Source organism: Schistocerca cancellata, chromosome 6, assembly GCF_023864275.1.
Source record: "Schistocerca cancellata isolate TAMUIC-IGC-003103 chromosome 6, iqSchCanc2.1, whole genome shotgun sequence".
NCBI lineage: Eukaryota > Metazoa > Arthropoda > Insecta > Orthoptera > Acrididae > Schistocerca > Schistocerca cancellata.
This window is the reverse complement of record NC_064631.1, coordinates 665,538,268-665,551,901: the sequence shown is the minus strand read 5'-3', so window position 1 is coordinate 665,551,901 and position 13,634 is coordinate 665,538,268.

The following is a 13,634-nucleotide window of genomic DNA, read 5'->3' as shown; positions in this document are numbered from 1 at the left end:
AATACAATAGGTATTGTGGCTACAAATTAAGTTTGAGTCGCCTGCTGACGCATTAGCGATCCCCCATCAGGTAGTGCTTATCGCACTGTACCCGTTGGCAACGGTAGCTTAAGTAATCTGCTATCCAAAACCTTACAGCGGGGTAAGACGAACGGGCAACTGAGGCAGTCGGTCGTGGAGCGTTAAGTTAAAAGACCGTATGCTCAAAGAGCGAGAGTGCAGAACTCCCACCAATTGTTGTTTAAATATGTAGAGCGGTTTCAAGACGCAGTATCGGCACTATGTATGGACGTTCACGAGGCGAATTTAGTTTCTAATGTCTTGGATGGTATTCAGTCTGACGATAGTTCTCGGATCGCACTCTTTCCTCGTCCGTTCACACTTTGCGAGTAGGAGAATCTTGTTAACGCTGTTATCAAAATGTCTCTTGCCGACAACCAGCGAAATAAGTTAACGGGGGACATAAAGACTTACCTAACTCCGGTCCGGAAGGTAGCATGATAGGTAGAGCGCGCGGTTCAATGAAATCACGAGCTTGTATTAGATGCGGGACGCGTGACCATTTAGTACGAGGATGCCCGGTTCCAAGGATGCCTCACGCTGAGAAATGACTCCAGGCGGGGGCGGTGTCGCATCCTCGGAGGCCGGGATGGTGTAGTTGTATACAGGCAGCCACCACGCGTTCCTTACTATTTGTTCGTGCGACTATAGGGCATGAACCGAGGCAGCTCTGTGTCACACCTTAATTACGGGTCGTTTATTGAACATTGACTCTTACGCAGATTTTCTCCAGTACGTCCCTCGATTGAGAGGGGATGTCCGGTGGCCGATGGCCAAGAGTTACCTCTGTGCAGGGAAGTGCGTAGAAATCTTCCCGTGTGTGGATTTTCATGGCCTGTCAAGTTTTTATTAGTCATGGGACTGGTGCCTGACTTAATTCTAGGGCATGTTTTTATCCGTAACACCTATGTGGTGCTAGATTGTGGTACCCGGACCTTTTATTTCAGATTTTCCCCCAACGATCGAATAGCCATTTGTTCATGTGCTCTTGTGGGAATGGGACGTGACACCAGTAGTAACACGTGCCCTATTGGGGTAGACTACCTCTCTAGTCAACAAGGAAAACCGTTAAGTGAAATTTTGGGAGAATTTCCTAACGTATTTTGTGACAGGATGGGAGTCACAGACATCATTAGATAACATATTCGTGTCATGGATGACGTGCCGGTTCACCAGTCTCCATGACTGGTCAGACACTGCGGCACAAAATTGAGAGCTTGTTAAAAGACGGAGCCATGACACCGTCCACCTCCCCCTATACTTCCCCCATTTTCTTAGTACCTACTGATCAGGGGCAGGATTCCCTACCTGTGGTTGATTACAGTTTTCTCAATAAAAAGGTGGTCTGGGAATCGTTGTCACAGTCTGATCTCCACAAGTGTTTCACCTGGTCTCCTGGAGCATCTTGGCTTACAGTCCTAGATCTTAATCAGGCTTATAATAAGATACCTTTAACGGAGGAATCTAAGCAACTCACCGCCTTCGCCACGGATTGGAAGTTATTTGAGTTATACCGGGTTCCGTTTGGTTTGTCAACCGGTGGAGCAGTTTTATCCCGTTTATTGGATAAAATTTGAGGTGATTTAAAGATTCATTGTGTCCTCAATTATTTTGACGATGTGGTCATATTTAGTGCTTCCTTTGAAGAGCATTTAGAGCACATCCGGGAGGTACTATCCAGGCTCAGGGATGAGGGGCTGACTGTGAAACCCTCAAAGATGATCTTGGCTAAGTGTCAGGTGTAATTTTTGGGTCACTTGGTGTCTGGGGACGAAATTATCATTGATCAGGAACGCACTAAGGCTTTGAGGAATTTTCCGCAGCCACGAAATGAGAGGGAGATTGCCCGATTTGTAGGGATGGCTGGCTAATACAGTACGTATGCCATTATATTCCAGACTACGGATTCCTCTTCGGTTGTTGGCTACTGATGATTCCGTTCTGCGATCTGCCTCTTTCCAATATAATGTGCATCTCAACAATGTGCTGTGGTTCAGCAAAACAGTGAAAGGACTTTGTAATTCGTAAATGCGATACCCATACGTCCAGAATTATGGGACCTGTAATGTAACGTAGGTATACAAAGACAGTGTTAAAAAAAGGACAACTGAGAAGGTGTTGCCCACGAACACACTCACGCGATGAAGTTTCAAAAAAGCAAAGAATCTAAATCGAATACGAGTATTGCTTACTGCTGCAGATCTCGTACTACGACGGAAGCAGCGAGAATATCCTCCTTAAGACTATGTTACACACCCCTGACGGTTGGTGTACGAGTCATATGAAAGTCCCGGTTCTCTTATTCGCCCATTTTTACACTCTTGTAGGCAAGAAACAAAGGTGAGTGCCTATATGCCGCCACATCATCTTTCGAACTGGTATGAAATAGTAGACTATAATTTCACTGCTCAGATGAAGTGGCTAGTTAGTGCAACGTTGTCACCGAGGGAAACAGGTAGCTAAACAGTGCGATGGAAGTATTTGCAGGAAAGGTTAAATGTATATATGGTCGGATCACCGATCACACGGAATATTCTCTACCTTCGCCTGCAATAGCCCGTTGCATCAACGATATTGCTCGGCCGTTCTGAAATATTGTCCTGTATTGCACCCACATAGAATTAATGCTGACGCTAACACTACTGCATGCACGCATTGCCATAATACTGTATACGGCCCAAGAAAACTCAGGGCATGCATTATCGCATAGTTGCATTTGAAAGCAACTCACACATACGTGTTGTAGATATTCTGAGACGTTCCTCGTTGCGGCTTCTCAAGTTGCATGTCACTCAGCACAACAGATAAAAAATGGTTATAGAAAAATGCTGTTTCGCCATCGGCACCACATACTGGTCTACATTACTACACTCCTGGAAATGGAAATAAGAACACCGTGAATTCATTGTCCCAGGAAGGGGAAACTTTATTGACACATTCCTGGGGTCAGATACATCACATGATCACACTGACAGAACCACAGGCACATAGACACAGGCAACAGAGCATGCACAATGTCGGCACTAGTACAGTGTATATCCACCTTTCGCAGCAATGCAGGCTGCTATTCTCCCATGGAGACGATCGTAGAGATGCTGGATGTAGTCCTGTGGAACGGCTTGCCATGCCATTTCCACCTGGCGCCTCAGTTGGACCAGCGTTCGTGCTGGACGTGCAGACCGCGTGAGACGACGCTTCATCCAGTCCCAAACATGCTCGATGGGGGACAGATCCGGAGATCTTGCTGGCCAGGGTAGTTGACTTACACCTTCTAGAGCACGTTGGGTGGCACGGGGTACATGCGGACGTGCATTGTCCTGTTGGAACAGCAAGTTCCCTTGCCGGTCTAGGAATGGTAGAACGATGGGTTCGATGACGGTTTGGATGTACCGTGCACTATTCAGTGTCCCCTCGACGATCACCAGTGGTGTACGGCCAGTGTAGGAGATCGCTCCCCACACCATGATGCCGGGTGTTGGCCCTGTGTGCCTCGGTCGTATGCAGTCCTGATTGTGGCGCTCACCTGCACGGCGCCAAACACGCATACGACCATCATTGGCAACAAGGCAGAAGCGACTCTCATCGCTGAAGACGACACGTCTCCATTCGTCCCTCCATTCACGCCTGTCGCGACACCACTGGAGGCGGGCTGCACGATGTTGGGGCGTGAGCGGAAGACGGCCTAACGGTGTGCGGGACCGTAGCCCAGCATCATGGAGACGGTTGCGAATGGTCCTCGCCGATACTCCAGGAGCAACAGTGTCCCTAATTTGCTGGGAAGTGGCGGTGCGGTCCCCTACGGCACTGCGTAGGATCCTACGGTCTTGGCGTGCATCCGTGCGTCGCTGCGGTCCGGTCCCAGGTCGACGGGCACGTGCACCTTCCGCCGACCACTGGCGACAACATCGATGTACTGTGGAGACCTCACGCCCCACGTGTTGAGCAATTCGGCGGTACGTCCACCCGGCCTCCCGCATGCCCACTATACGCCCTCGCTCAAAGTCCGTCAACTGCACATACGGTTCACGTCCACGCTGTCGTGGCATGCTACCAGTGTTAAAGACTGCGATGGAGCTCCGTATGCCACGGCAAACTGGCTGACACTGACGGCGGCGGTGCACAAATGCTGCGCAGCTAGCGCCATTCGACGGCCAACACCGCGGTTCCTGGTGTGTCCGCTGTGCCGTGCGTGTGATCATTGCTTGTACAGCCCTCTCGCAATGTCCGGAGCAAGTATGGTGGGTCTGACACACCGGTGTCAATGTGTTCTTTTTTCCATTTCCAGGAGTGTATTTATTAGTAGATTATACAACTTCACCCTGGTGGTTAACAAACACTGAATCGGGATATATTATATTGCTTCCGTAGAACATCGTAGAATCACAAAAAAATAGTACAGGCATACTGAAAACTTGGATTTACAGATGCATACCACAAACACGGATTCAGACCAGCACGTGTTCTCAATAGAGATGTGAAAAGAGCGGATATTCTGTATGTGAAATCTGAGCGTATAAAGAAAAACACAATCGATGGAATTTTCTTAACCTAAGTTCTGTCATAGTCATCAATCATACGAAACGTATTGCAATACTTACGCCTTGCAGCTTTATCACCACTTAGAAGGTGCGACAGGTCTACTAAAGAGACTGCTTACACCACGCTTGTCCACCCTATTCTGGAGTGTTGCTGTGCGGTGTGGGGTCTGTATCAGGTGGGACTGGCGGATAACATCGAAAAAGTACAAAGAAGAGCAGCTCGTTTTGTATTACCACGAAATAGGGGAGATAGTGTCACAGACATGATACGTGAATTGGAGTGGCAATCATTTAAACAAAGACGTTTTTCGTTGCGACGGGATCTTCTCACGAAATTTCAATCACCAGTTTTCTCCTACGACTGCGAAAACATTCTGTTGCCACCCACCTACATAGGGAGAAATGATCATCACGATAAAATAAGAGAAATCACGGCTCGCACAGAAAAATTTAAGTGCTCGTTTTTCCCGCGTGCCGTTCGAGAGTGGAAAGGTAGAGAGACAGCTTGAAGGTGGTTCATTGAACCCTCTGCCAGGCACTTTACTGTGAATAGCAGAGTAATCACGCTGGTGCAGTTGTAGAAACCGATGTTTACTGTCCGAGCCTATTCATATTCAGACTAGTCAGCAAAAGCGTTTCCTACAAGGCTGCTGCTCCAGACAACGAACAAGGAAGATGTGTCTTTGTCCGGCCGATTGCGGTAGATTATTAAGGAATTATCTCAAATAGCGGTCAAAGCTCTCCAAATCAGCAATATAGACTCGTATTTTCTCGTTTTGGCGAAGACGTTTCGCTCAGGGGAAAGTGGTTATGCACTGTGGTGAAATGACAGGTGACTCATCTACGTAGTAAAGATGAAATGAGGCATCCGCAAAATTACAGACCAAAATCCATCAGTATGCAGCGGAATTCTCAAACATACTCGCAGTTCGACTATAATAAATTTTCTTTAGAGTGAAAAGCCTATGACCACGAATCAGCACTGTTTTAGAAAGCAGAGCTCGTGCGAAACTCAGCTTTCTTTTTCTCACACGATGTACTGCAAAGAATGAATAAAGAACAACAGGCGGACAACATATTTCTAGATTTCAGAAAAAACATTAGACATAGTGCTTCAGTGCAGACTGTTAACGTAGATACGAGCATACGGAATAGCTTTCCAGATATGTGAACGACTAGAAGATTCCTTAAGTAGTAGAACACACTATGCTGCCCTCGACAGCAAATGATGCTGTGGTGTACGGTAAGGTGTCGACTTTGAGTGAGTTTAGGGGGCTCAAGACGACTTAAACAGTATTTCCATTTGGTGTGATGAATGGCAGCTAGCTCTAAATATGGAAAAATGTGAGTTACTGCAGATGGGTAGGAACAACGAACCCATAATGTTCGGATACAACATTAATACTGTCTTGGTTGGCGTAGTCACGTAGATTAAATATCTGGGCGTAACGTTGAAAAGAGATCAGATATGAAATGAATGTGTGACAACTGTGGTGAAGTAGGCGAAGTGTCGACTTCGGTTTACTGGGAAAATTTTGGAAAAGAGTGGTTCATCTGCAAAGGGGACCACATATACACTACGTGATCAAAAGTGTCATGACACCTGACTGAAAATGACTTACAAGTTCGCAGCACTCCCCATCGGTAATGCTGGAATTCAGTATGGTGTTGTCTCACCCTTAGCCATGACGTCAGCTTCCACTCTCGCTGGCATACATTCAATCAGGTCCTGGAAAGTTTCTTGCGGAATGGAAACACGTTATTCACGGAGTGCTGCACTGGGGAGAGGTGTCGATGTCGGCCACTGAGACCTGGCTCGAAGGCGGCGTTCCAAAACATCCCAAAGGTGTTCTATGGGGTTCAGGTCAGGACTCGGTGCAGACCAGTCCATTACGGCGATGTTATTCTCATGTAATCTTTCCGCCACAGGCCGTGCATTATGAAAAGGTGCTCGATCATGTTGAAAGATGCAATCGCCATCCGTGAATTGCTCTTCAACAATGAGAAGCAAGAAGGTGCTTAAAACATCAATGTAGGCCTGTGCTGTGATAGTGCCACCCAAAACAACAAGGGGTGCAAGCCCCCTCCTTCAAAAACACGACCACACCACCACACCACCGCCTCCGAATTTTGCTGTTGGCGCTGCACACTCTGGCAGATGACGTTCACCGGGCATTCGCTATACCCACACCGTTCCACATCGTGTACTGTGATTCGTCACTGCACACAACGTTTTTCCACTGTTCAACCGTCCAATGTTTACGCTCCTTACATAAAGCAAGGCGTCGTTTCACATTTACCGGCGTGATGTGTGGCTTACTAGCAGCCGCTCGACCATGAAATCCAAGTTTTGTCACCTCCCGCCTAACTGTCATAGTACCTGCAGTGGATCCTGATGCAGTTTGGAATTCCTGTGTGATAGTCTGGATAGATGTCTGCCTCTTACACATTACTACGACTGTCGGTGGTCTCGGTCAGCCAACAGACAAGATCGGCCTGTACGCTTTTGTGCTGTACGTGTCCCTTCACTTTTCCAAGTCACTATCACATCGGAAACAGTGTACCTACGTATGTTAAGGAGTGTGGAAGTCTCGCTTACATATGTATGACACAAGTGACCCAATCACCTGACCTAGTTCACAGTCCGTGAGTTTTGCGGAGCTCCCCATTGTGCTCTCTGACAATGTCTAATGACTACTGAGGTCGCCGGTATGGAGTATCTGGAAGTAGGTGGCAGCACAATGCACTTACTATCAAGAACGTATGTTTTTGGGGGTGTCCGGATACTTTTGATCACATAGTGTAGGACGCTAGTGCGACCTATCCTTGATTATTGTTCTAGTGTTTGGGATCCGTGCGAGACTGGATTAAAGGAAGACATGGAAGCACTTCAAAGACGGACTGCTAGTTTTCTTATCCGTAGTTTCGGACATCACCCTCGTATTACGGGAACTGAAATGGAAATCCCTGGACGGAAGGCTAAATTTTTTCTAGGATTATTACTGAGAAAATTTAGAGAACGAGCATTTCAAACCAACTGCATAACGATTCTACTGCCACCACGTACATTTCGCTTAAGGACCAGGAAGAAAATGTATGAGAAATGTGAGCTCGTACGGAGGCATATAGACTGTCGGTTTTCCCTCGCCCTATGTGCGAGTGGAACAGCAAAGGATGTGCCTAGTAGTGCTACAGAGTACACTCGGTCACGCACAGTACGGTGGCCTGCAGAGTATTTACAGGGTGTTTCAAAAATGACCGGTATATTTGAAACGGTAATAAAAACTAAACGAGCAGCGATAGAAATACACCGTTTGTTGCAATATGCTTGGGACAACAGTACATTTTCAGGCAGACAAACTTTTGAAATTACAGTAGTTGCAATTGTCAACAACAGATGGCGCTGCGGTCTGGGAAACTCTATAGTACGATATTTTCCACATATCCACCATGCGTAGCAATAATATGGCGTAGTCTCTGAATGAAATTACCCGAAACCTTTGACAACGTGTCTGGCGGAATGGCTTCACATGCAGATGAGATGTACTGCTTCAGCTGTTCAATTGTTTCTGGATTCTGGCTGTACACCTGGTTTTTAAAGTGTCCCCACAGAAAGAAGTCACAGGGGTTCATGTCTGGCGAATAGGGAGGCCAATCCACGCCGCCTCCTGTATGTTTCGGATAGCCCAAAGCAATCACACGATCATCGAAATATTCATTCAGGAAATTAAAGACGTCGGCCGTGCGATGTGGCCGGGCACCATCTTGCATAAACCACGAGGTGTTCGCAGTGTCGTCTAAGGCAGTTTGTACCGCCACAAATTCACGAAGAATGTCCAGATAGCGTGATGCAGTAATCGTTTCGGATCTGAAAAATGGGCCAATGATTCCTTTGGAAGAAATGGCGGCCCAGACCAGTACTTTTTGAGGATGCAGTGACGATGGGATTGCAACATGGGGCTTTTCGGTTCCCCATATGCGCCAGTTCTGTTTATTGACGAAGCCGTCCAGGTAAAAATAAGCTTCGTCAGTAAACCAAATGCTGCCCACATGCATATCGCCGTCATCAATCCTGTGCACTATATCGTTAGCGAATGTCTCTCGTGCAGCAATGGTAGCGGCGCTGAGGGGTTGCCGCGTTTGAATTTTGTATGGATAGAGGTGTAAACTCTGGCGCATGAGACGATACGTGGACGTTGGCGTCATTTGGACCGCAGCTGCAACACGGCGAAAGGAAACCCGAGGCCGCTGTTGGATTACCTGCTGCACTAGCTGCGCGCTGCCCTCTGTGGTTGCCGTACGCGGTCGCCCTACCTTTCCAGCACGTTCATCCGTCACGTTCCCAGTCCGTTGAAATTTTTCAAACAGATCCTTTATTGTATCGCTTTTCGGTCCTTTGGTTACATTAAACCTCCGTTGAAATCTTCGTCTTGTTGCAACAACACTGTGTTCTAGGCGGTGGAATTCCAACACCAGAAAAATCCTCTGTTCTAAGGAATAAACCATGTTGTCCACAGCACACTTGCACGTTGTGAACAGCACATGCTTACAGCAGAAAGACGACGTACAGAATGGCGCACCCACAGACTGCGTTGTCTTCTATATCTTTCACATTATTTGCAGCGCCATCTGTTGTTGAAAATTGTAACTACTGTAATTTCGAAAGTTTGTCCGCCTGAAAATGTACTGTTGTCTGAAGCATATTGCAACAAACGGTGTATTTCTATCGCTGCTCGTTTAGTTTTTATTGCCGTTTCAAATATACCGGTCATTTTTGAAACACCCTGTATGTAGATGTACAAGCAAGTAACGTACCCCGAGTATGGTGCAATTTTTGCGATACATGAAAGGCGTCCGAAACAAAAAGGTCATCTTTCAGTGCCAACAACCGCATGGGTACTCCCCAAGGCACGGTGCACTTCGTGAAGAAGAGTAAAAGAGGTGCCTTGTCAATTAAAAGGGATCCGGAATGGCAGAGCCTCCCCCTTCACCACACAACGTGGATTTTGCTCAGGACTGCCCAATCAGTGTAATTTTCCATTATCTAGAAGGGAGGACTGGGGTTGAATTTCATACTGATCACGACATACAAGAGTCGTCGGCGCATCAGAAAAGATTAGGACCTGGCCCAAGGATCGCCTGTCTGACTGCATAAAAAATGTCCACCACAATCAATCAAAAACTACTCAATGGATTTACAATTAATCTTATCATCTTAAGAGGAGCAATTTCAGTCGGGGGCCTTGCAATGCATTTCCTTGATATCTCTATAAATGGCGTTCACACTTTCCATTGAACGTCGGATTAAAAGCACAACAATTTATTTTAAATCGAAATTACACTTGTACAAATGAAGTATAATTATAAAGTTTACATATTTTGTTACCTATGGATGTTAATACAAAACTGGGGGGGGGGGGGGCATAGAGGGATATGGCCTAAATTCAGCAGTCATCCACAATACTAGCGTTCGAAATGGACCAGGAAAGGTGGGAGCTGACCACCCAGAAAAGAATTTAATAATTTCTGAAAGGTAAGAGACGGGATCCAATAGCTAATACGTAAATGTATTCAAAAGGTAACCAATAACTACTTGTGGATGCACGTTATTAAAGCGTCCTCCCTTCCGTAAACCAATAAAATTCATAAAGTTCATCCTGCAACACCTTGATTTACGAATACGAAAAACAAGAAACGCGGGCCATGGTAATTCTGGTTCAATTTAGATATCGTGTGCAGAACTATTCGCCACGTCTTTACACGTGTGATACAAAGTAGGGAAAACCCACCACACAAAGGCCGTTATGAAATGATCACCAATATCACGAAGTATTGGAGAAGGAAAGACATTCGCTGAAGACGAAGTGGTTACAAAGTGGGTTAAATTATACCGAACGTGGTGACTAAGATTCCCACGTTTGTTTTGCAGGCTGCAACCGACGAGGCTCTGACGCCAAGTCCAAAAACAAAACAGTAAAATGAGGAAGAAATAAAAGCAATGAGCCGCAAATCCTCCCGAAATTAAAGATCACCTAACACTTTAATATGTATTCGCGACTCAATCCACTTCTCAAACTAGCAAGAGCCCGTATGTGTACCAACTTGCAACCGTCTTCTTCTAGACCTCGCCACCGCCTACCGGCCGTTGCTTCAGCAGAGCCGGGTCTTGTGGGGGTGGAAATTGGCGCACTTTTCTCCGGCCAATCAGAGTTTACGGATCTGTCACCGAACTAGGTGCCGTTCAAGCAAACATTCCTGGCTTGGCGGAGTGACTCCTGATTGGGTAGGAGTTAGTCAGGGAGTCGTCAGGGAGGCCTCTTTACAGAGCAAAACGTGCAGTAGAAACTAAGTTTTAGATTGGTACATAGAAGAATAAGAAGAAGGACTACTTTGGCTTCTCCAAGTCATTCAAACTAGCAGCCCATGCTTCCAAGCTAAAACGTCAGCGCGAGAAAAGGAAAGCCAATATGGCTAGCTGATGGAGATTACTGAATATGAAAATAAAATAAAAGTACCTTGCTCTCAAGTTTCATTATGCTGTCGGTGCTGAAAAATTCAGCAGAATATCAAGCTTGCTACTGCCGTATTCTTGATGATAATAATATGACTTAAATATCGAAAACCGTAAAGAAGTGAAAGAAGTGCAAGGTAGATGCACGTCTTTCAAGATCTTGTGTCTGTTCCCACCAGATAGGCAAATGCTACACAAACAGTCCATCCTCTCCCCCCCCCCTCCCACCTTTTTAGTAAATTCGCAGATGGTACGTGGGAAGAAACACTTTCAATATGTGCCTGTATGAGCCCTCGTTACTCCACCTTCGGTACGGTGTTCATTACACGAGACGCGTGTTCGAGAAATTATTACGTTTCTTTACTCTTTACAGATGATGGCTCTCTGAATTTTATAGAAGTACAGAAATATAGCAATAGATGGCCCTGTAAGCATCATAATTTAAGATGTCGACTACAAATGACAAATGAAACATACAACAATGCCTAAGGTATACGTTTCACGTTAAATAAACTGTGCTACTCCTTGAGCATGGGTTTACAGGTGTAATACTGTTAGTTACGTAAGCCCATTCACAACGGCAAGGGAAAAATCGGTTTGTAAGTGTCCTGAGTCCAAAAACCACATCAACAGCATCAATCACAAGGGTTTTTAATTGTCCTGTGGCGAAAAACCGCATAAAAAAGCATCAATCCCAATCAAATTGGATTATCAATTTCAGTGTGACTGACGCAAAACATGTTCAACATATTGTCCACTGTTTTCTGCAACCAGTTGAAGTCAAACATTCATCTTCTACTGGTGTGGTTTGAATATTCATCTGACAGTCGGCGGGTGATGTTTGAAGTGGCCACTGTAGTAAGTAGATATCTACTAATACCAGTATTGCTGGCCCCTGCTCCGATCACAAGCGATGTAGATTATTCCTACACGTCGCTCAGGTGCCTGAAGATGACGTAGTAAAATGCTGAAACTGGTTGCCTAATAAAATAAGGTTGAAAATTGACGACTGAAAGGTGTTTAAATTTTGATCCTCTATCGAACAGCCGCGTCCCACGACCATCGCTAAAAAGATGGACATACAGAGAGTTTCCTCTCCAAATCCCGATTGACCACCGTTGAAAACAAATTCCATACTGAACGATGGGATGCTTTTGTTTATCTCATCTAAAAATTTTCGGGCTCATTTGCTTTTCGCTATGCATCGTCAAGTGGACGCTTTGTTCGAAATTCCTATATCTAATGTTTTCCAATTCTGTAGATCTGTTTGAAGTAACGCAACCACCCTCTGACTCCCTCGAAATCACTGTAATCTATGCCGCGCACAGTTATATCTGCATAACGTAGTATGTCACTACCATATACATCCTTTAAATTGAGCCGAACAGTCTTGAAACGGCAAACACCAGTTTTTGTAACAAGTGCGCTTTGTCCTCCCTTGAGTGTCCGTAGTTTTTCTTATGTACTACACCCTCATATTGTTGCAGACGTATTCGAAATCTGCTCATAATTGTTTTTTTTTCAATGTGCGGTCATGATCTTCCATGTACGTAATTCTGTTTAGTATCCGCTCCGTGGACAACGACTGTCTTTTACTGCGTTTCGCTGTAGACGGGATTTGTGGCTCGCTGTCCGACAAGGATGACTTGCATGGCTCACTTGTTAAGCATGTGTCGTCCGTCATCTTTGTACTTGTCACGTTCATTATTCGCACACCACACATTCCATGGACGCATCTTGCAGAAACGCTAATATTTCAGCTGCCGCTTGTTTCTCATTCCTGGAAACTCCTTGGGTTCCTTATTTACGAAATGTCACCTTGGTTAACTGTTGTTGTAGATATAATGGAATGTTTTACTTGTTTATTGTTGCCATTGCACTGCTTTGTATCAGCATGACTAGCATTGCAGCACTGTCGTGAGTTACCCATCGGGGACTGATGACTTCAGATGTTAAGTACTATACTTCTTAGGGCCACTTTTTTAGTTACCCATCGACTAAGCAGTTCAGCTACGCTCCATAGCCTCAAGCTGTGCCAACCATTGGATACCTCCAACCCCTCCCCCTGTTGCCCTTAGCAGCCAACATTGTGGTTGCACGGTAGACAACAGGTGGGGCCTCGAGTACAGTAAAGGTCATAGGCCTTTTGCGACCTCGCAGTCAAGGGGTTCCTTGTTAGAACACCTCGTGACACCTGCACACAGAGTTTACCCTACAGCCAGAGAGGCTCGGTAAACTGGTTCTTATTTATTTCTCGTTCAGCTACAGGCAAAGCGTGATACACTTACAAACATCAACATAAAAATTTAAATTAACATTAACAATGATTTACAATAAAATTTTCAGGGTTTCCAGCCACAAAAGTGCTTGGTCACTTATCACATGTATGTCCATCAGATTTCCTCCCTTAAGTCCGTGTACGTCGCACTCAACTATATGCTGCATGGTTTGACTCTCTCCGCACTCACAATTGGGGTCCTGGGAGAAACCCCACTTTTTCAACAAATATCCGCACCGACCAACAC